At 31.5% G+C, this 24,953-nt stretch overlaps 1 protein-coding gene across 1 annotated transcript in view; it reads right to left on the bottom strand.

Annotated features, from left to right (window-relative positions):
* LOC135126646 (hormone receptor 4-like) overlaps positions 1-24,953 on the bottom strand; it is a 65,309-nt gene that overhangs the window by 31,750 nt on the left and 8,606 nt on the right. The window lies entirely within an intron of this gene.

Here is a 24,953-nt window from a genome sequence, read left to right on the forward strand (position 1 = left end):
ACCCATCTAGGTTTCCATGAAACATTTTTTTTTATTTTTTACGTTTTTTAATAACAAGTCAAAACGTGTAAATCCAGAAATACTTATTTAACTATTTTAACAAAATGCAAAGTCTTTTGTCTAATTTTGTTTCAGTTTTTTCAAAAAAACATACAGCAGCATTTTCTTACCATATCTTTCTGTTTCGTGTTTTCAATGTACTACACAAAAAAAAACGCATAAATGAAAAGGTACATACTTACAAGCTATTGCAGAATTAAAATCTGATAACATATTGATACCATTGCAAGTAATAGGGCAGTAATTTTTTGCGTGTATCTAAGCATTATATAAAAATTTTAAGGAGTAGAAAAACAATTTAAAGTCTATTCCATATTTTAAAATATGGCATCGACTGGAAATCTTTTTTTTTTACTCCGTTGATCGAACCGCCGAATTCCATTTTGAACATGAAGAACTTCCACTCATTTAAACATTTTAAAAGTTGACAACTAACGAAAACTGATAAAATTAGAACCAACAGACATAGGAGAATGGGCATTAACAATTACCATCCACTAAATTTACAGAATCCTTCAGATTAAATCATCTCACTGACGTCGGAAGTAGAATACAGTTGTATAGTTTATTATATTTTTGAAAAAATAATAACGTTTAGAACATATTATGAAAAATCCATTTGGTGCCCTCCAAATTCCAAATCCATCAAGCCAATTCTTATTAGGTATATGATTTTGAGTGATATACCACCAGAACCTAAAAAGCGACACGTGTCACATACGTCATAACTGTGAAGTATAACACGTTATTATTTATTTTTTATTATTAGGAAAGCAGCGGTGCCTTCTAACGATAGTAACAACAAGACAATGATAAAGAATTTCCGTTTTGTGAAAACGACCTTGAAATAAGTAAGAATTTAAATCTCATTATTTCTTTAGGAAAATGTAACAAAATGTAACAAAAATGTGGACCTATATCTCCTTCAAGGAGTAATGATACAATATAAAACGTGTATCTAGCTGCGAAAAGTTACATATATTTTTGTAAAATTTTAATAAATGGAATATATGACGCTAAACAATTAAAATTTGAGCTATGAGAAATTTTATTCTACTTATTGTAAATAACAGACAACGGTGGATAATATTTTTAATTATTTCGTTTTAAAAGTACTGTTTTATTATCATAATGTTTATGATTTTGATATATAGGTACGTTTGTCTACTGTATTTATGTATGTATATAGGAATATAGTGTCATTTAGGGATTAGGTATATTGCAGCTAAGAAAAGTAGCGAAACAAAAAGGATAAAGAGTAAACTGAACTCTTCAAACTTACGTGACCTAACCACTCGAAATTCATCTACATTCTGTAATGAAAGTTTCAGAACTGAAATATCTCGTATACATAATATTTAAGTTTTGACGTATTGTGGAGAAATTCTAATGACCGTTAAACCAACTTATGACATTTATAGGGACAATTCTGTAAAAACTTGCTAAAATTAAAGGGTGTTAAATTGCAATTTTCCATAGCAACGAGTAGAATCCGTAAATCGGATTGGCGGTTTATTTTTTAATAACCTCTAAATTTTAAGAGGCTGTGGAAGTGTTGTAATGGGTGTTCAATTGAAAAATCACTCAGAGTAGGCATTGGATTATCATTTGACAAAAACGGCATGTCTGTTTTTATAACATAGTTATAGCATATAATAGCTTATGTTTCTGCCAAATGGATGTTATAACAACAGACATGCCGTTTGTGTCAAATGAAATTCCAACGCCTTCTCTAAATGATTTTTCAATTGAACACCCGTTGTTTATAAAAAACTAAATCCTTGTAATATTATTTTTAATTCAACAATACATACCTACATGTATGTGAAAATTACTATTATCCTGAAACTACAATGAATTCCTTAGGTATATGTAATTGTAACTGCCAAAAACTTTATCTTAATTTAAAGTTTTTATTTATCGTTTTGTATGAATTGTAAATAATTGTACATTACCAATAGATAAAAAACTGGTGCAACGATGTTTACACAAAACTTTCGTTGACTCTGACGTACCTAAAACCAACCTCGTGCAGGACATAGTTTTCGATAACATATTAATTTTAATATGTGCAAGATAACATCAATCGTAAATCATAAACTACTGCAATGCTACAAATTTAAGAAAATTAGATTGATACACCGTTTCTAAGATATCAGATTAAATAAATTATTGCATACATTTTTGTGGAGACATATTACGCAAGTAAATCTAAAAATTGAAAGGATATTATTAAAGTACAAATAATATAACAACCTAGCGCATATTTCTCAATAAAGTTTATAAAGTAATTTTTTAAGATGTCGTTATCTTCGTCTGTTCCAATTAACAGGTACCTATCTATAATCTTTAAATCAATAGTAGTGTCTTATTATTGGTAAAATTTTCAGATATTATCTTTGAAATGGGTTGTGAGATTTGAAATTCCTATTTTTTGCAACCATAGATACCTAAGAATGGTTGAATATAGAAATGAAGTAAGTATTAAACCACAAAATGACCGAAAAATATTTTGAGAGGTTACAAATTTACAATACATAAATTTTAATCAATGTTTTAAAGTCTATTTTAGGGTTAAAAAAAAATGTAAATACCAGCGTTTAATTAAGTCAAATACAAAAGCTTTGACAGTCCAATGTTTTTTTTTAAGGAAAAATACGCTTAAACGGAGTGCATTTTTTAAATCATACGGAAATTTGTCACGGTGTACTTTTCATTTAAGATTTATCAACAGACGAGAGTAAGAGTAAGAACATACTGCACTTTGCAGTACAAAAAATACACAAATTTGGAAACAAAGTTTTCTCAAGCTAAAATGCTTGACATAGTATTAACTCGGTTTTTTTTTCAATTTTGCTGTTTTCGTTATTTTATTTATAGTCAAGGGTTAGATACTATAGGTACTACAGGCTTTCGGCCAACGTTCATAAAAAGCTGGAAACATTCCTTCTTATCAGCATTAACATATAGCCTTTCAATTGTTTTATAATTGATTTTTGCCTTAAACTTATGATTTCAGTTTCAACATTACTAAAATATACGTTCAATTTACGCTCAACAAAGCTTGTTTTTGCCGTTTTAGAACGTCAAGTGCCGCCACTCATTTCATCATCCCTCTTGTCCCGGAGTTGAAATCTCCACAATAACGGGACTGTTGCGTTCATTTCACCTGTTCATGTAGCGGATCACGTAACCGTGTATGTCTCGTGTACGTCTATTCAATGTGGCAATCAAAATGCCGTACAGTCGCTAAGGGTTTGCAGCCATCTGTGCATAATTTTAAAAAATTTAAATCTATGTATGTATTTATCAAAAAAATTGCTACATACCGAAGTCTCGCAGAACGATGCGTTTTGAAACATTTTTTATTGAAATATTCACGGCGCATAAGCATCTACATACACAATTTATTCGTCATGACGCAATCAGTTTATTCGACACAAAAATATAAACAAATTTTATATCGTAATTTTATGACAAGAGCACATAATCCAGAACCTGAACTATTTAGATAATGACATTGTTAAAATGGACAAACATTGCTTAAAAAATGATTGAGGTCAAGTCGCAAGAGCGGTGTCGATATGAATTATCGGAAACTTGGAGATTATTTTTTAAATGAGGGTTTAATCGTGCCGGAAATTAGTGTTTCTTCGATTAATGAGTGCATTTGAGGTTGTTCTTAGTTTGCTTATTTATTTTCTGGTTGACCCTCTGATTATAGTTTTAGATTCCATTACAAAGAAATGTAAGATTTACTTTACGAGGCCTTCTCGTAATTCGTTTGCATAAAATTACGCGCGTATTGCGCATATAAACTCTGGATTTTATACATACAGGAAAGGATAGAGTGTAAATAATAGGACATAAAATGGTAACTGTATGGAAATAGGGAATAGTTACTTCACAAATCCGTTAATTTTGATGGTTTTCTTTTCTTACAGTAAATCAAAATGTCAAAATTTGAGAAAATAAATATTACATATTTAAAAAAAATCAACAGTCGAACTTGACCATACACTAGGCCAACGAAATAAGCTAATGTAGAATTCTCACAGTGACAACTTCCCCAAATAAATTAACAATAAAATGTGTACATGTAGATAAGCATACAGATTTTCAAATATGTAGTGTGACTGAATAACTTAAAAACCGAAGGTTCTCACAATATATAAGTAGGTACTTAGTTTTTGTTTTCGTTTTTCCCGAGTTTAATTTTAAACACAAACATATTAAACAACTTTTTTTTTTGTTATTTTCTTATACAATTAATTGTGATTAAAAGTTACAGAATTGTATACACATTGATATAATTAACAAAATGCTGAGGTCAGTGACAGGCAATAATTTCGTAAAATATCTAAATAAATGTATTATTATTATTATTATTAAGTTGCGTTTAATACCTTTTATTAGAGTAGAATACAAAACAGGAACCATTATTTTGATACCCTTTCTGTGGAGTATTGGCTGTTTGGCATGACAAACGAATGTTCCAGAACAATTTTTAGAATCCTCACTTTGGAAAAAAATCACAATCGTCCAACAACATTTTACAATTTGATTTAGAAATTGCAAAACCGAATGCTCTGAAATCTTGCAAACATTGCAAAGTTGCAAGGTAAGCATGGTAAATCGTTAACAAAATTTATCTGTTCATCCTCCCCACAAATTGTTGAATTGACATATTTTTACTTCCCGAGCGTGAGCAAAGGGAGTATTGTAATCGAGTCCGTCGGCCGACTCTCTACTTTTGCATTTTCTCGACCTATTATGACCCCTAGAGGACGAAGAAATAGGTCTCCCGTTTCCGTCTGTCTGTCCGTCTGTTTGCCGTCCAGGATTTTTATTAGACAGACAATCTCGGAAAGTACTGGGCCGATCAAATTTTGTATTTATATTAAGTATATCATGTAGATGGTAAAACGCTAACCAAAATTTGTCTAATCATCCCCACCACTAATGTGATGACGTCACTTCAAAATTGTACATAGTAAATGGGTTTTAATTTGTATCAAATAGCATAGTCTTACACATGTAGTTTAAGACTTCGAATTAAGATTTTACCCGAAACGTCCAGATTTTTGGAAAAAAAAATCAAAATTAGGAAATAACATTTTGACATTTAATTTGGAATCTGCAAAACCGAATGTTTTGAAATCTTGCAGATGGTTTACATTTATCATAGGCATGGTAAATTTTTGATAAAAATATATTTCCTGATCCCCCCCTAAAAAATTGATGACGTCCTCCCAAAATTTTTCCGAAAAAATATGAGTGCATTGTGCAAAGTATGATGAGTATTGATGAGTCTATAATTGTGATTTATCACTGCATAAATATTTTTTAGATTTGCTTATACGGGGTGTGTGAAAAAAATTAATGACTGAGTCAATTTATTTTATTGATTAAATCAAGAATTGCAAAACTGAATACTTTGAAATCTTGACGTTTTGAAGTTATTGTAAGCATGGTAACTTATTAATGAAAAGGTATCTGTTTATCAACCCCAAAAAATTGATTACGGCATCTTTTCGCATATGTGCAAAATATGAACAGATTTTTAATCATTGCATTCATATTTTTTAGATTTGCTTATACGGGGTGTGTGAAAAAAATTAATGACTGAGTCAATTTATTTTATTGATTAAATCAAGAATTGCAAAACTGAATACTTTGAAATCTTGACGTTTTGAAGTTATTGTAAGCATGGTAACTTATTAATGAAAAGGTATCTGTTTATCAACCCCAAAAAATTGATTACGGCATCTTTTCGCATATGTGCAAAATATGAACAGATTTTTAATCATTGCATTCATATTTTTTAGATTTGCTTAAACAGGTGACTCAGAAAAATTAATGAATCAGTCAATTTATTATTGATCAAATTAGGAACGAGCCACCCCATTTTCTGGAAAATGGGAGAATACGCTCATCTTTATAACAATAAAATAATGATAAGGTAAGAATTATAATAATAACATTCAGAATAGTTTGTTCAATGGAGGCTTATGAATAATTTTAGTCATCTGTTTTGGGGCGATGCCTTACTCGCTTCTCGCTTTCCAATTGTGCATGATTTTTAATAATTTACAGAAATAGTTTTATTTTCAGCGAGACCGACACTTGAAAATTATTAAAAATATTATTATTATGTCGTGGATATGTATTTTAAAATCATCAACTGACGTTCAGTTGACGTTAGTTTTCTCGTACAGTGACAACGTTCCTGTTGTATACAATAAAATTTTATGATGGTTTAAGCCAGTTAACTTCACAGCGGTTCATACCCACCATAAATTGTAATTTGAAAACCGGACAAGTGGAAGACCAGTAACCCGAGCGGTTCTTAGCTACCCTTCTTCTGGTTGAACAATAGCGACGCATGCCAAGGCGGTGGGACACTCAGTGAGTGAACAGCTTAGCCAACCACTCGTAATGACGTTGTAAAATTTTATTGTATACAACAGAAACGTTTCTACTATAATTTTCTTCGCGATGCGTAACATCGATTGCGAGCCACTGGTCTGCCGTGGTCCATACGCAGCGCATAAATTTCAACCGCCTAGCCCTATTTTTTTTAGTATTACACTACATCTATCCAAACTGATATACGTGTCCTTGTAAAAATGTTGATGACGTCATCGCAAAAATTTTTTAAAATGCTCCGCTACAAAAATGTAATGAGAAAAAAAAACATAATAGGCATGCCGTCGCCACGTTTCCGACAGCTAGGGAAGTCCTGTCTAAAGTCTTTAGACCAATTTTTAGAAGTGGTTGTACGGGTTGATTAAAAAAACTTAATAAATGAAGCAATGTTGCTGGAAATTTTGGGAATAGAGAAGCGTTATTATTAGTATTTCACTCTACTTGTCCAAATTGACATATGTGTCCTTGTCAAAACGACGTCATAACAGGATTTTCTTATGGAAAAACTCACTTACATACGCGTAACTTCTGCAGGTGTAGTCCACATATATCCGTATTTTAACTTATATATATCATAAAAATAAATAAAATTCCCCAAAGCAAATTTTGCGATTTTTTAAAACTGTATTTGATTATAATGCAGTGCCCAAAAAAATGTAGACCATTTTTTTAATTGTATAATTACTGTACTTGTGAAAAATGCTGTATCCATGTTCCGCAGTCTGTTGCCGCTTAATGGCAATTTTTAATAACTTTCTGTAAACTCAGTCCATTTCACGCCAGTTACTCGAACTAGGTCAGAAGGGTATAAGTTGTTATCATCGGCGTTACGACTGAAGGACTACTCGTACACAGCTGTTTTCGATTACCATAAAAGTTTGTTTTACAGAAGTTGTGTTTTCTTTAAAATTTAATTTGCTTTCTATTTTCAATTTTCACAGCGTAGTCGTAAACAGACTCGTCTGTTTTTGTATAAATAAAAATGGTAAAGTTAAATTTAACAAAAAATTGGAATCACTACAGATTTTCTTTATTTTTCATAACCGGCAGTCATTTTTTTAAATAAAAACTTGCGAAATTTTTGTCCATGTATATAATATTTAAAATGGTTATCGACGCAGTAGGTCATGATTTTGCACACCCACCATTAGACTTGGTTACAAACATTGGTTTAAAGTTATTTTGAAAGAACTCCCTCGCCCCTGAAATACAGGCGAACAAATACAACTTCTTCAAAAAATTATAACATTTTTAATTTTGCTATTTTTTTTATATCTTTAATGAGTTAAAATAAATATACGTATAATATGTTAAAATAGAGAAGCATGCTATGCTTATGTTTCAAGTGAGTTTTCCCATTACAAAATTTTGTGATGACATCATTTATATTTTAGCAAGGACACATATATCAATTTGAATAAGTCCATTCTAGTATTAATAACATAATAGTACTGTGTATTAAAATTTTAGAGAAAATGGGGTCAACCATTCTTGATTTGATCAAGAAAATAGATATGTTCACTGATTTTTTTTTGAGTCGCTCTGCGTACGTAAACACAAATTTAAAATCATAATATTTTGCATACTCTAGAGAGGATTTATTCGGTGAAATTTTGAGATGACGTTATCAATTTTTTAGGAGAAAGATGGATAAATTTTGATTAGTGATTTATTATGCTGAGCATTCGGTTTTGCAGTTTCAATGTTAAATTACCAAATGTTGTTCAACAGTTTTGATTTTTTAACAAAATCTGGATGTCTAACATAAAAACACGGATTCATAGACCACAATGCAGGAGTGTTTTATTTTGCACAATTTAGGTACCATTTATTTTTATTTTAAATATTTTGAGGTGATTCATCACATTGTTGGTGGGACATATTTTGATTGGCTTTGTACCATCCACACGATATTCCTAAAATACATATTATAACAGTTTACAATAACGGTCGCGGAATTTCAGAGATTATCAGTCTAATAATAAAAATCAGACAAACAGACAAAGACCTATTTTTTCGTAGTTTTGGGTCATGTAACATCGAGAAAACATGAAAGTAGCCATTCGTGGGATGGACCCTTTTACTTAGCTTGCGCTCAGTAAAAAAGTAACTAGATGTCAATTTTATCAGTTTGAAGTTATGATTTAAGAAAAACTACAAGTTAGTTTCGTGATAACGACCACGATCCATTTTATCTATGACCCAAATGAACCAAATGAATGTACCAGCAATTTCAGGAGCATGTTACCACTCTTCCTATATTTAAACAGCGTTGTCTTCGAGTGGTAGAACGTTATGTAAGTATTGGTCATTTACAAAGGGGAAAATCCCGCTAGACCCCCTAGCATCACGAACGAAGTGATAGAGAATAGGATGTTCGTGTGAGGATGAAAATCTTAGAAAGTACGGATACTTTCCTTCCAAACAGGTCTACTTCGCCCTACTTCATCCTTTTTATGTTCGTCTTTAGTTAAGGGTTCTAGTCTCTTACCTTTAATGAACCTATCATATCTTTCCCGTTTTTATATGCAGAACCTATGTCAAAATATTTTGAGGAAAAAAATTGAAATTTCATTCCTACAAAATTTATGTGGTGCAGAAACACCTTGACTTTCCGTGTAGAAAAAATTTTGCATTTGGTTCAATGAAACCATAAATGACAACGAAATCCTTAACAAAACTTTCTTTTCTGATGAGGCTTGGTCTTTCCTCGATAGGTATGTGAACTCACAAAACTATAGGACATGGTCAAGTGAAATCCCCATGCGGTAGTCGGAGCCAATTTGCATCCACTCAAAATGTAGGTGTGGGTAGCTCTCGCCAATGAATTATTATTATCAGTCCACAATTTTTCAATTTTACTATTAATTCTTAGTCTACATAAACCATATTTTAAAACCCTTTATAAACGAATTAAAAGAATTAGCACTTGAAGACGTCTATCTTCAAATGAAGGATGTGTACTTTCAAAAAGATTCCGCTATTGGACATCCTGGGCGCTCTGCAATGCACATTAGAAGCATTGGTATTTGGCCTAGTCATTCCCCAGATTTAACACCATTTTTATTCGGACACCTTAAAAACAAATTTGCAAATAGCAGAAGAACTACAAGCTGCTATTGCAGAAGAAATTGCAAATATAACCTCTGACGTCTTACTTACTCAAAATTTTGAATTGGAAAGTAAACATCTGTCCGCATTAAGCTCTTATAATAATTTTATCAAAATCCTCGTTGCTTGGCTATTTTGTTTCCTATTATGCTTACATCACTTATTGGCAGAAAAAGTTAACACATTCACTTGCCTGGACCGTCTAATATTTTTATGCTTAAAGAACTCAGACCACCTCTCAGTTTTGCCTTATATTTTTCTTGTGACACAACTGATCTAGTACATCCTTCTTAAAAGAAATTCTCATCTGTTCTGAAATCACGTTCCACACAGCAAATATTAATCTTTATTTGATTTTTTTATTATAAAAAAAAAAGATATCTATTTACATCAGATTATATTTGTAAATTGAACAATGGATTACAGAACATTTTTGAAATTAAAAAGAGAATAAACATGTGCTTCGACCAAAATGGTGAACATTTTCAACATCTACTGTAATGTTTAACCGCAATAAATTTGTTATTTTTTAAAAAGGTATGACGCACATATGCAACCAGTTATACAGATGCGTGTGGTATATGTCGTTCGCCCTTGGGCATTTAGTAAGGTCCAAACTGAGAAGCGGCACGTGTTCGTGACCTAGTTCGACTCTATAATCATTTATAAAAACCCTGTACAACTACGTCCGAACTCGCTCTAAGAGATTTCTCCTTCAATATGAGACGATGTGTTAGTAAAGAATATAAGGAAAACGTAATCAAGACTCTATGGAACACTGTCGCAAAAGTTCTACAGTATAATAGATAAAATTCGGTGGTGGTCGTCTTCGCGTGTATAAGACAAAGAGTTAGAAGGCAAAAGTTTCCTTAATTGTACATGTAATACCTAATTATTGTACCTTTCAAATATAAAATCTACCTTTTGTAAATAAAGATTTGAAAGTAGTCTTATTATTTATCATTTTCAACGAAATGTTAAATCTGATAATTTTGCACTTCTGAATATCGCTGAAATTCAATTCTTATTGGTCGTCGTGCACAAATGTAAATGATTTCATTGGATCAATTTTTTTTTAAGGAAACATTCTTCCAAACTGCTAAATCCATTGCTTTGAAATTTTTAGTTTACTGCTTATTGTGAAGATAGTGAAAGTCCAGCTGAAAGTTTTGTGTTGATTTCTAGCGAAAAACGAATACCAACTAGAAGTAGTAAAAGTTTTTGGTAGCAAAATATGAAAAATTAGGGAATGAAAAATTTTGTTGAACTCTTCTGATTTTTTTTTTCCAGTGCAAAACCAAATGTGACGATGTGTAACCTCAAATAAAAGAGATAAAACCCTATGGCTGAAACTATAAAAACTTGTTATCTTTTATTTTTTTTTATATTTTTTATTCCTAACTTTTTTGATATTAACGTTACGAAGAAAATGTTTTAATAAAAGTTGTAGCTAGTGGTATTATCCAAAGAAATTCTCTTCAAAAATTTTTTGTCATGATTATCATTACGGAGATATACGTATAAAAAAACTAATTCCACCCTTCTTTTTAGAATCATGGCCAACCCCTTTTCCAAACGAAAATGCACGGCCTCATGCCGAATTGACTGTACTAATCGGGGTTTAGGCCAGACTTTATCCTTATGAATATGTATATCTACCAAGACCATGTAATAAGTATTATGGCCTGATGCGATTGCTAAGAACCTGAGAAAGCGCAGAATAATCTGTTATGTTATTTAATATTCCTCCGAATCATTATCTGCTATTTAGAATGTTTCTAAAAAAGTAAAAATTTACAGTAGCTAAGTTTTCGAAGTGAGATTTTTTGTTTTTATGTATTTATTCATCACAAAATTTCTTTTCTTTCTAATTTTCCATCAATTTTTGTCTACAATTTCTTATTTTAAGAGTAGTATAAACCATACAGCAAAATCTCTGTTATTGGAGTTTGGTTAAAATACGTATATTTTGACAAAATACAAATATCGAGTAATACATTATCTTCAAAATAATAAATATACTAACATATAGAACAACCAAAAATTAGAATAATTTAGCAAGATTATTATTTGGCAGTTAAAAAAGTGCCTTGTGTCCATTTTCTATATTTAAACATAGTTTAAATTTAGTTTAGTTTACTTTCATCTACTAAAATAAGGGATACGTTATTATTGCTGACGATGTATGACTATACGTATAGTTTACTGTATTTTTTAATTTAAAATATTTGTTTTCCATACATTTTTACAATTTCCATTTAACAATACTTCAGCTGAGACTTGAATTTGATTTGGAAAAATATTTACAACTAAATTGGCTAAAACGTTCATAACTACTAATTAGTCAAAAACAACTTTAAAATGTATGAATTTTTATAACGTCATTTTACTTACCTAGTCATTATAACATTTACGCAGGGTGTCCCGTAAAAAGTGGGACATATTCTCTGTCACACGAGAAATACGCAAATAAGGTTCTTTTAAACTATTAAATTGTCCTTCTTGAAAAAGCAAATTTATTACCTGCAGGTTTGTGAGTATGTAACAATGAGTGAAATCTAACGACGTGGATTGCTAAGCAACATTATTAGAACTGTCAAAATTGTCAACTTGTTATTAAATAATGGCAGATTGCTGAAAGGCATGTGCGTCAAATAATAAATAATAATAATAATAATAAACCAAATTTGAGTGTAATTCGCATCGATGACCCAACACACGAGCGGTGTCCCACTTTTTATGGGACATCCTGTATAACGTTTGTTGTCAAAGTCGTCCATTGTGCATGTATCTCAAGGAAAATTAAATTTACTAATGGGTTTGCATAAATAATACATATACCGCAGAAGAAAAATATTTCTTAAACCTTAGTGTGATTTTTCTGTCTAAAATTCTAAACTTGACTTCGAGTATTACATATCACAACAGCAAACGAGAACAGTGTTAAAAATTATTTCAAATACATTAGTAATTATAATTATAGTATACCTACTTTTCCGGTATGTATATAGCGTTTGAGTGAGCTGGAATTGAATTCCGGAAGATTTTTATTTATAAAGATGATGAGGTTTCCACCGAAAACAGTTAACCGTAATTTCAAAATTACAACTTACAGCTTACACCCATGGCTGAATTTAAGAGTATACAAAACATGCAGTTGAAATGAATGTTTGTCAAAAGGAAAAAATCTACTTTAATCTGGTGCACTAAACTTTGTGGAGCACGTTTCATTTTGTAATGTTGGAAGAGGGATCAAGGTTAATATTCTGTGTAAGACCTAATAAGTTTTAAATCTGATCCTGCTCTGTTGCTTCAGTTTTTTTGTTTATGCAAAAGCTTAAAGATCCATATACTTTTACCCTTGCCTATTATAAATAATTGATTGCATATCATTCTTCTAGTTGTCACGTTCTCCTTCGTTTAGGTCAAGTTTTACTAAAACAAAAAAATCGCTATCAACTCAGGAACCAAGCCATCGGTAAAAAACCAGAAATAAAAATAAACTATAGGTTTGTGCAATATTTGGCATGCTTTCACTTCTTTGCGGGGACAAACAGTAAACGTAGCATTGATTTTGATTTTGTGTTATGCACCAGCGATTGGTCAACGTACGTTCAGCAATGAACGCTTGCTGGTGAAAATTTTGCATGGTCACAGAGTTGATGTTGCATAAACGCGTCGAGATGGGATATGTCGAGATGATGTAACAAATTTGGAAAATTTTCACATGATAAAACGAATTTGTGATTGGCTGAGTGTAGAATGTAGAGAATCCCACCACACGACCTTACATTTCGATTTCAATGGGAACGCTGCTCTCACATAGCAATGACCCGCATCTAGGACAAATGTTGCAATCCGGACGCCATTATAGAAGCTATTATTTGCAGTTACAGAGTTAATATTATACACAAATGAAATTTAGGACGATCGTTTTATATTTGTTTTTGAGCGGTTTTTCACTGCAGCGCAGTCAAATTGGATAGAAACTTTGAAAACTTACTCACACATGTTCCGCTTGTACATCGTAAAGATCCACCACGTGTTACATAAGTGAAACCTTCAGCTTTAGATGAGGAAGCCGCGAATTTCTAAAGTCCTCCAACAAGACGACGATGTTTCAAACTAATTCTTCCTTCGTTGAATACGATGAAATTGCAAGAGTTACTCATAAAACACTGTCGCCATTAAATGCTTTACCTCGATCATGGTTGAGTTGCTCCCAACCACTAGTGAAAAAAGGTTCTGAGGGATTACGCCCCCTTTAACCAAAGGGGACGGGCTATAACAAAGGGCAAAACCGGTCAAAAACGATAGGGTATACCGAATGAGTCATCGGAATTCATCCAATAAGCTTGATAAACTTATCTCTTATAAAACGGAAGCTAAATACATCGCACTACCTCGAATGTTCTATTAATAAAATGGAACGTAGGACAAGTCCTGGTCTGAAGGATACGAAAGAGGCAAACATATTTAGAAAAGCCAAACAGAAGAAAAACGTATACAAGATATTCATCAATTGCGTCAAAATGAGAAAAACCATCATTCCAGATACTTTTCAGAAAGTAAATGATTTAGCGAACTAAGGTGCGATTAACAAAAAAAACGTTCTCAGGTTTAAAACGCACGAGCAAGCTTATCGTCTGCCAGTCACAATAGGGAATGAGAAAGACACTAGAAATTCAGCGTTAACGTTACGTTATTTAACAATGGTAAAACATTGCCATAATAGTTTACAAAGAAATATGTTCATGAAAAAAACGAACTCTGTGGAAAAAAATTAACAAAGAAAAATAAGTACGATTAACCAAAAGCTGGATTTTCAATTATTTTTTTCCCTCTTTTTGCAAATAATAGTCTTTCATAAATTTTCATATTTCAAGTTTATGTATGACGGCGATTAGTGTCATTTTGTTGCACTTTCTTAGGTACAGTCACATCTATCACGTATTTTTAATTTTTTATTTTTAAAAATATAATATTTTTTTATAACCTTTGTTTGATACATTACAAAATAGTCACAAGGTGGGATTTAATAACAAAATAAGGAGTTAAATGTTTTCATATCTACCTATTCAATAATGAGTTTGACGCCATCTGTTTCATTAGAGGTTACAGTTCATTTTGCTCTAATGAGGTGATAGAGTGACGTTTATAAGTTTTAATATGTACATACAAATTTTATTACATGTCCATGGTTATATATATTTAGATTAGGTTATTAAAGTGATAAATTAGAGGAATAATTTTGATTGTAAAAGGATTTCTTCATTAATAAGTAAAAATATGACTAAAGATCTGAGTCGAGAGGTCGTTTGTGTTTTTTTTTTATTTCAATTACATTTTCGCATATAGTTCATACAAGTTTAATACTTACTATTAATTATGTCGTTTTAAAATATACACTAAGGGCCGATTGCATAAACGCAAACAAAATTTAATCTCTGATTAAGAACAATTGTAACTATGATAATAACAATCGTTACTATGGAGTTAATCAGAGATTAAATTTGATTTGCGTTTATGCAACCGGCCCTAAAGAACAAATTTACCATTAAAATTATCAAACACGCCTAAAATATGATAACATTCGGATTTATCACCGAAGTATCAAACGTGTAAAAGAGTTCGTCTCGACCAACACTTTTGTTAAGTTGCGGCAATAGTTACGGGAAATATAAAAATAGGATCACTTTGATTGATATCAAACTTCATGTGTCCTTGACATCTTAAATCTCGTAAAATATGAAAATGCAAGTTTCCCGTATTCTCTTGTCTTTTGTTCTGTCTGTTCGAAATGGTCCGAACGAGTGAGTTAAAGTTTGTCCAGAATTATAAGAATTTTATGGACTCCCAACGTTAATTTGTTTCACAGCTCAGGCGTCAATTCTATTGTACAGGTAAAGAGCCTGTCAGGGGAAAGCCGATCTTTTCTGTACCTGATTTCGCCCCGCTCATCAGCTAAACAATAAAACTGACAACAGGGCTATAAAATTGAATTAACTTTGGCAGTCCATAAAATTCTTATAATTCTAGACAAACTTTACATGCGAAATGAAATGCTGATAAGAATTGTCTGCTCTTCCCCTCCAAATAAATAAAACACAATGCCGTCATTTCGATTACAGTTTTCTATACTTTAGATTTAAATGTAATAGTACAAAAGTAACAAAGCAATAAAATAATGATAATATTAAAATATTTTAAAACGTGCGGTGTCATGTTATCTCATAGTAATCTACCCCGAATTTAACTCATAGCGGTTAGATATATTTAGTTATTGCAGAATATTAATGAAAGTATGTGCCCTAAAATGCGATTTTGCTTGTGATTTGGTAACCATTACCATTTACGGTTGTCTATAGGTATCGGATAATGTTTCAAAAACATTAAAGCATGAATGGAATATTTTTAGGAACAGAAAAAAACTTACACTATTTTGGTAGGTATTTCCTTTCTTGTTTTCAAAATGGCTATGATTTCATAATTTACATACTTTCCAGAGAGGCCACGGAACATAGAAATTACAATGTAACTCTCCTATATTCCTGTTTTAAGGCAGATCGTACTAGATTGTACAGAAAATGTAGGTATTGCGTTGTTTTTAATAAAACGTGGTCGTGACGTCGTTTATAAATTACCTAATTTTTGAAGTTTTGAAAAGCAAAAAAATAGTGACGACTGACGTCACTTTAGAGAAATAATAAACATATTTGTATCGAAAAAGTAAACGCCCTGAGAAGAACAAGATAGGAGTATTATTTATTAAATATCTTTTTAGATGGCGTTATGAACATTTTGGCGACATGATATGTAGTATTATTCATATCCTTACTGAGTTTCCAATATTTCTATGAAGCTAGAAACAGTAAGCACTTCTAAAAAATGAAACAATATTACTGAAGCCTATAAGCACTACCAAGTTTCTGAGGTAAGATGGTCAACTTGTGATAAAAAAATGAATATAGGTAAGTATATTTTAATTAACAGTCCATGTTAACGTTGTAATTACTGATTAGTAACCTATCAAAATTTCTAAATAGGTACGTTTTGTGATTTCTGAAATAAACTGTAAAATTTGTTAAAATTTAAGTCTTTTAGGGCAAGCTTATATGAAACGTCATACTGTATGTGTCTTCAATTTTTTGAAGAAAATAAACAAAATTTTATTAAAAAGTTACACAGATAAGTTGACTAGTCACATGCTGTATTGAAATAATTTTTATTTGGTACAAACAAAAAACAATAGCAATAGATCCGGCCAGGCAGTTTATTGCAGCCCATTTTGACAAAATCATAAAAATTATTCCAAGTTGAGTAAGTAATTAAGGCATAACCACACTAATCTTCTGTCGTAGGGTTCATGGAGCGAACGGGTAATTTCCTTTTTTCTCGACGTTCCTAGAATATGAAAATGTAGATTTTCAGTTTCCCTCTGTCTATTATCTACCGCTTATCGTCTACTGTCGATTTTATTAGACAAGTAGCTATATGACCGCAAAGACAAGTGCGGTTATGGCTGTGACGTTTAACTTAACGCTTCATAAAATCAGCAAAAGTAACGGGCCGGTACAAATCTAGCGAAATATTCGCTGCGAAATTTCGCGCGCGGAATTTCCGCTTCGACTAGTATTCAACAAATCAAGCGGAAATTTCGCGAACTGTCAATACAGCGAGTATTGTCAGTTCTGCGTTATGCAGAAGTAAAAATGAATCTTCTTGAGTATGTTTACGAAGCTCTAGAAAGTGATAAAAAATTTTGTTGGAATAGGTATATTTTTATTTTTGTGTCTCATACATATAGGTAAGTATATTTCCACCATTGTACTTCAATGAGAAATCGTTGGGTGTCAAATATTCCAAACCCAAACACTTAAAAAACCGAAGTTATAACAAAATAACCTCAAAATAACAATTAAATTTCGCTGCAGAATTTTCGCGAAATACGCAAAGGGCCGGACTAAGAAAAATTGTGTTTTTAACGTTCGAGTGATGATAATAGTGGCGATTTTCATAAACTGTAAATTACTGAAGTGCATCGAGTTTAATATAGCTAGGTTTTTATAATAAAGAATGATTGAGTACAAAGTTACTTCGTTTATAAATGCTAAACTCAATACCTACTCTCCTGCACCATAAAATGTTTTCTTTACGCAAGCAGATTTTTAAGACAGTGGAGTGTGACGGTCTCCTCGATAAGAGTTATTATTAAACTGCAATTAATCAGTCATACCTGAACTGTATCTTTGTGGCCAATCTAGTCCTCGAAATTACTGAACCAGCTGTGTGTGAAATTTTAGATATAAGTATTTTAAGAACGCTAACCAAAATTTGTATGCACATCATCATCTTAAAGTTTTGCCAAATGAATCCTAGAAAAAATGCACAAAGTGGTAGGTGTCTATAATTATTGTGATTTGTTAATTTACCCTATTTTTAAATTAATGCTTATAGATTTTTAGAAAAATGAAGAAGAAAATTGTGCAATAAAATTTTACAGGTTAACTTAAAAACTACAAAACCGATTGCCCTGAAATTTTGCACATGCTTTTAGGTCATGAGTCATGATGAACATGGTAAATCGTCAGAAGTCATCTGTTTACCCCTTCCATAAATTTGATGATATTATTTCAAATATTGTTACGTCAATATTACTTGAAATTTACAGATGCATGGTCCTTTATTTGTTATTTATTTAACAATATATCGATAATAATTTTAAGGTAGCTATCCCAGTTACCGTAGAAAAAAGCAAATTTGTAGAAACAAATTTTATACTGAATTTTTATTCACAAAACAATGATTAACATTGACTGATTTAGGGCTTAGAAAGTTAATTACGTCATCGTAAAAATGGCCTTCGAGATGCAACGTTATCTATACGCTTGCTTTAGTAATGTTTTTATTTTATAGAACTGTTTAGACAGGATGTTTGGAAAATTAACGAATGATGCAAGTAATTTTATTGCTTAAATAAAATATGTTTTATCTAATTTTTCCAAAGATCTTGAAAACCCAAAAAAAAAAAATAAATAAAATTTGCTGAATAACTTTTTATCATTTACCGAAGGAATTCGACTTATTTGGTTGCGCTTCAAGGGCGAGTGAAGATCTGTCTATATAACTTTAAACCAATTTTTTTATTACAAAGAAATGAGAATTTAGGTAGTTGTTGATGTCACCGCAGTAACCGTTATCACTGGTCCGTTAACAATCAGTTCAAATAAAATTAAATTTCCTATCGCCATTAAAAATCAGAAAGTTGATTTGACATTGAAATCTGCAATAAAATTCCATCGCTGTATACTAGATGTTAACAATATATATTACTGTTGCAAAATAAGCTTAAATTTTTATTTATGTTAACACGTAAATTTCGTCACAGAGGCCATTGGCACGAGATATCTGATGCAAATAATTAGCATTAAACTTCAAATTATCAACTGACAAAGACCTGTAAAGAAACCGGGCCAATAAATAATTACATAAACCAAAACTTTTACTTTTAGAAAGCTTAAATCGGAGCTATAATGAAGATCTTGTTCGAGAGCAAAAACAACAGATAAATAATACGAAAATGTTACATCCGCTAATGAAATCTATATAGGATGACTCACAAATATTTCAATAATTGTGTTATTTTTAGAGAGGAAAACAGTCTTGATATTGCTTTGTTTGGAGAAAAACAGGTGCTAGACGATAATTTCATTCGGAACTGTCAGGGTCATTTTATAAAAGAAACTATGCAAATGTAAACATTTCTTTGTATTATTTGGATAAAATTATTCAACCATAAAACAGTTTGTTGGCATTGGTGAAAGTCATGATATAACTGTTTAGTTTTTAGAGAGCATCAACCAGCAGCATATGGTATTAGAGGGGTACATAATGAAAAAAGACAAAGAAAAAGGTTCAACCGTTAGATAATTGCAACGAATCTATAAAAATCCAAAAGGGAAAACAAAAAATCTTGCATGCGCACAATAGAAAGTTGAAATGTTAATTAGAATGAACAATAAAAATGCGGGAGTGATTGTGAGGTAACGGACAAAATCGTGTAGTGTACACAATGCGTAAAATGAAAACAAAAGGATTAATTTAATTCAAAGACCGTAAACATTTTTGCTATTATTAATGTCCATTTAGATATTTTTGTCTACCTACTCTATAAATTCATGTTTCTCTCTAGTTTATTGAACTTTGGCCGTCGCTGTTATTTTTTCGATCACAAGTGTTCATAAATTAGAAAAAAAAAAAAGCGTAGCATAAATCAATTTATATGCTTTTGAAGCACTTCCTATAACCTCGTAGATGTAGACATAAAGCTTTATTAATACAAACTGTGTTTATAAGTTGCATAAGGTTCTATTTTAGCCGGAGCTTTCGTCTAAAAATGGCTGAGCGACGTGGCGCCACATGAGAACTAAATCTTACGGCTCTACCGAAAAAGAAATAATTTAAGAAATTTTCAAAAAATCGAACACTGTACACTGTCAGACTTCAAAACAAGATGATTGCATATGTTAATATGACGAATCCGATTTCTTTAAATCTTGTTTGTCTTTATATCTCCATATTCCCGATTCCAAGACGTATTTGTCTGTCACCAGAGTAAATAAATCGCATTTCCTCTAAAAATAAACTTTTGCAGAATAATGACATTGCTGATTTTAGTTTTCCGTTTGTTTGTTATTAAAATATTCACATCAGTGCTTCAACTCCTACCCAGTTACAGCACCTACATAATTTTAAAGTAAAAACTTGTAAAATCAAGTAGATAAACGCTCAAGGTTATCATTTCTTTGTAAATAAAATGACTAAGTAGGCAACCAGTTGAAGTACACGGAATAATTTTCCAACAAACATCATGCAAGTAGTCACTTATTAATTGCACAACTTTTGATAAAATTCGTTGGGCAATTGCAGAAATTGATTTTCTTAAAAAAAATCGTAACATTTGTTGAAGCTATATTTGTCTAGTTTTTGATACTTTTATTTCCTTATAGTGGACTAATTACATATCTTTTACAAAGTAGGTACTTTAAAAATAAGTAGATGTATGTACATACGTTATATAATAATACTTATCTTAATAATAATCCTGCAACCATATCATACTTCCAAGTTCATTTCTACTCCACCTCCGTCTCTTTTCTTTTATAACTTTTATTATTTACCTACCCTCATTAAAGACCCACATTGTACAGCATTGTGATTTTAAAAAATGGCAAATTAGAAATGTGGCTTGTATGCGTGTAATTTTAATTTTTAGAAGAAAACAGAATAATTCGATTTGAACTTCAAGAAGATTAATAGGTACTAATCATACCTATATACGTAGCAGATTTCAATAGGTTTATGCCCATGACTCCTGAACAATAGATTAATACTTAATTTACAATTTAGTGTCAATTGCATGGCCTGCAATTAATTAAATGTCGTTCTTAACTTATTATTACTCTTTACATACCTATTAGAAGAAAACAATTTTTCATTTTTTCGTATAATAAATTTCAAAAAAATCGTAAAAGATTCTAATTTGTATGCTTTTATGCAGAATTTTGTTAAATCTTAGTTTAGTTTTTTCCGGAAATTATTTTGTAGCCATCACTATTATTTCAAATATGTACTCCATTATACGTGTTATTAGTATTATCAGTATTGCTTTTGGAAATCAGTGTCCTCTTACATAAGAAGTCTTCGCTGCCATTAAAAACCTTAATTTTGCATTACGTAGAATAGTCGTGAAATAGTATAGTTAGCCTCAGAGCATCCAGCATCTCTACTTACGTAACTAATTTGCTGCAGGTTTAGATTTGTGTCAGTATCTCTTTTATACGACGTAATTGTCCAAAACTAGCAAAGTTTCTTACAGATTTGCTGTAATTATTTGCGACCGTTAAGAAGCAAGTAAGTAGTATTAAAGTACAGGGAGGAAAATGTTTTTTTTAGTTCAACTTAGTTTTTTGTTTCATTGAGATCGACACTCATTTATGATTTAAAATCTCAGATATTATAGTAAATTAAACTAGTATAATAATGTATTCTTCGAGTAGAAAAAGTTATATTAAAACTACGTCATTGCGGTGTAATAAATCTTTTTATTACGACATTGCGATATTTTTTAATGTGCTAGAACATACCTATTCATTTGTTTTAGGGTGTATTATAATTATGCACGTATTTATTTTAGAATCCTTTTTGCATAATTTAAAACTTTCTGTGTACATTACGCTATATTTGTTGTATTGAAAATATTAACAGAACGTTATAAAAACAGCAGGTACATTTGATTAGTTACTTTGGACAATGTTCTGTACATAAATCTGGGCTCACATTGTCACGTTGCACTAAAAATTAGACCAAACTAGTTTATTTCTGAGTGATTAACTGATTATAAAGTTAAGACATTAGTACTGTCAAAAATACAGAAATTTTTATCATAGTTAAAAATTTATGAAAGAATGATCACCCTTAAAAAGTAAAAGAACTAGCATTTACGCAAAAATGCTAAAAAGAAAACTGCAGTAACTATAGTGTTGTTATAACTTTATTCTTGCCAAATGTCGCTTAATGTGCATTTGGCAGCGTTTATATGTGCAAATATATTAAACAACGAAGTACTATTCTTTTTGAATAAAATAAAAATAGCTTCAAGTACTTTCGTAAGTTTGATTACTTAACATACACTTGACAATGTTAAGAAAAAAGTTGGATTGCTAATGACTTAAAGAGTAATGAACTGATGAATGATGAGAAACTGGATTTGAATTTAAAAACGCAGTTTGTGAATAAAATAATACGTAAAATGAAATCTTGGTTGCTGATACAAACATTTTTTGCGAATTAAAAATGACTCGGTAGTAGAGAATAAATAACTGTAACTAAAAGATGTTAACTAAAAGGCTTTGGTTCTTTCGTCACTAGTATAAAATTAATTTTGAAATCCAAGATCCAACAAAAAGTAGTCAAAATTTTAATCACACTGACATTGTCTTATAATAAAATACTTTTAAAACAAGATTTTACCCAGTGCTTATTTCCTTAAAGTGACTGTTGGGATTTTAAAAGGTACAGCTGAAATTTTAATACAATAAACATACAATTGTTTAATTGGGTAAGAGTGAACGGTATAAAGGCACAGAGAACAACTTTACCCTTTGATAAATCGTATTAAACACATACATACCTATTATATTTTTGAGAATTATGAACTAGAAAGAATCGATGCTAAATTTAAAATTTGAAATCAATGTTATTTTGTTAACAATTTAAAAAAAAATCTGATAAAGAATAGAACAAATTGTTATCAATAGATTAAATATACAAAATGGCCGATATACTACTGAAAAGCGTGTCATATAGTCCAAGACGAGGTTTTAAATAAATTTATTCACCATCACTAAGTAACATACAGCTTTTCTGACTCCCTAAAAGCTTAGAAAGTCAGAGACTTCACGGTTAATTTTTCAACGAGTCCGAAAAGATTTAAGTTTATATGATATCTAAATAAAATGAAAGTACTTATAATAATCCAAGATAAGTTCTTTAGGGATTATTTATATTTTGTTAATTATTATGTTAACACACAAAAGAAAAACAGAATTTGTAACTAAAAAACAATAATAATGAAAAGCAAATAATGTAGATGTAAAATTTTTGCATCAACCATCCAAAACAATACCTATTCGTTTCATACGATTTGCCATAATTGTGCCAAAAATAAATAACAACAGAAATTTTCCCGCAGCAAGGCCGTAGTGCCTCTACTTTCAAGTTAGCCTTGAAAAATATCATTTGCGACCTTTGCAGTTTGAACGTCTTTGTCTCCCATTTCAAGGGCATGTTACGTCACACGACGACAACGGCGCGCCGATTCGACTAGTCGTCCTGACATACTAATAGCGATGACAGTGGTACAAAGTACTCAGTCATACCACAGTAAACACAAAAAGAAAAACATCCACTGTCTTACCACTAATTTCACGAACACGTGACTTTCAGCACAAAGCGATGCACTTCCGACACGAATCTCCTCTCCCTATCCATCACGATTTATTATGTGTATTGAATTAAATGAAATTAATGAAATTCAATTAAATCAAGTTAAAAGTGTCATCTGCTTTTCATTGCTGTATGCTCTCGTGAGTCATTGATCCCGACCTGGAAAACTTATGCGAGGGCACTGGCTTTCCCGAGAGATAAAATAGGAGGATTAAATTCGCGATGATGGAATACAATAAGTTTCATTAGGATAAGACACCCGAGCGCTGGCTCGGGTTGTTGAAGTAATAGGTACAGGTCGTTGCAGTGAAGTATTTTTATTTATTTATTTATTTATTTTGAATTAAATACGCGGAATGATGTGAATATCTTGAATTTTAAAACTTGTTCTATCGTAAAAAAATATTTCAATAACGGAAAACGCGTCTTACGGAAAGTGACTCGACACGGTCATGTTTTGAGGACGTACAATGACCCCACGGTTCTGCACCGCAAACGGAATGATGCGTCAAAGCTACTTCTCTCAACCGCGCTTTACGTAAAATTCATTCCGTGTACAGTTCGCTCTAATTTATGCACATAATTAGTTCTGTTTGTTTTAATTTGGAAGATGCACTAGCGGTAAATCAGAAAGTGCCATCTTTTTGCATAAAAAGAGGGTTATGGAAAAAACAAATACCCAAAAAACAAAATGGTGCCGATTCCTTTCAAATTTCCTTTTCTTTCCCTTTTGTTTTTTGCGTGGTATTTATGCTTCACGGCTACAAAACATGAAGTTCATCGCAGTCATCACGCCAATAATTGAAACTAGCATAAGGAAGAGCGCGAGTGAAAGTTACAGTTTGAATAGTCTGTCGTGACTAGAAACCTTACGGCATACTTCAACGTCTGTGAGCAATAGTGAAACGAGTGAAAGTGTTAATGCTGAACTACACTTACGTTACGTAAAGATGACTTTGCTCCTGGTTCACAAGAACAAAAAATTTTCCCACCAGTTTCGAATTCACAATCGCTTTCCGGGTAGCAAGCAACATTCAGAGGGTATTGTACTTAAAAAAATTTCAGTCCGGCCCAAACTTTTTTATCTTATCAGGGCCGGGCGTACTGTACGGTTTGATAAAAAAACAAACAATAAAACAATTAATCTATAACACTGCTCGCTTACACTATTATCAGTGGGAGAAGTTTCATTGACCTTAGTTTATGAGCGCAATTTTGAATGTCAAGTAACGGTGGATTCACGAAATTTAACAACGGTCTCATTAAATCATTTGTCATCAATTTGTTTGGTATTTGTTGCTTTATACGGCCCTGATTGCTATCGTAGAGCTATTTCACTCGAATTT

Source organism: Zophobas morio, unplaced genomic scaffold (genome assembly GCF_036711695.1).
Source record: "Zophobas morio isolate AGI-343-1 ecotype UQ-CSIRO unplaced genomic scaffold, CSIRO_AGI_Zmor_V1 ptg000011l, whole genome shotgun sequence".
NCBI classification, from domain to species: domain Eukaryota; kingdom Metazoa; phylum Arthropoda; class Insecta; order Coleoptera; family Tenebrionidae; genus Zophobas; species Zophobas morio.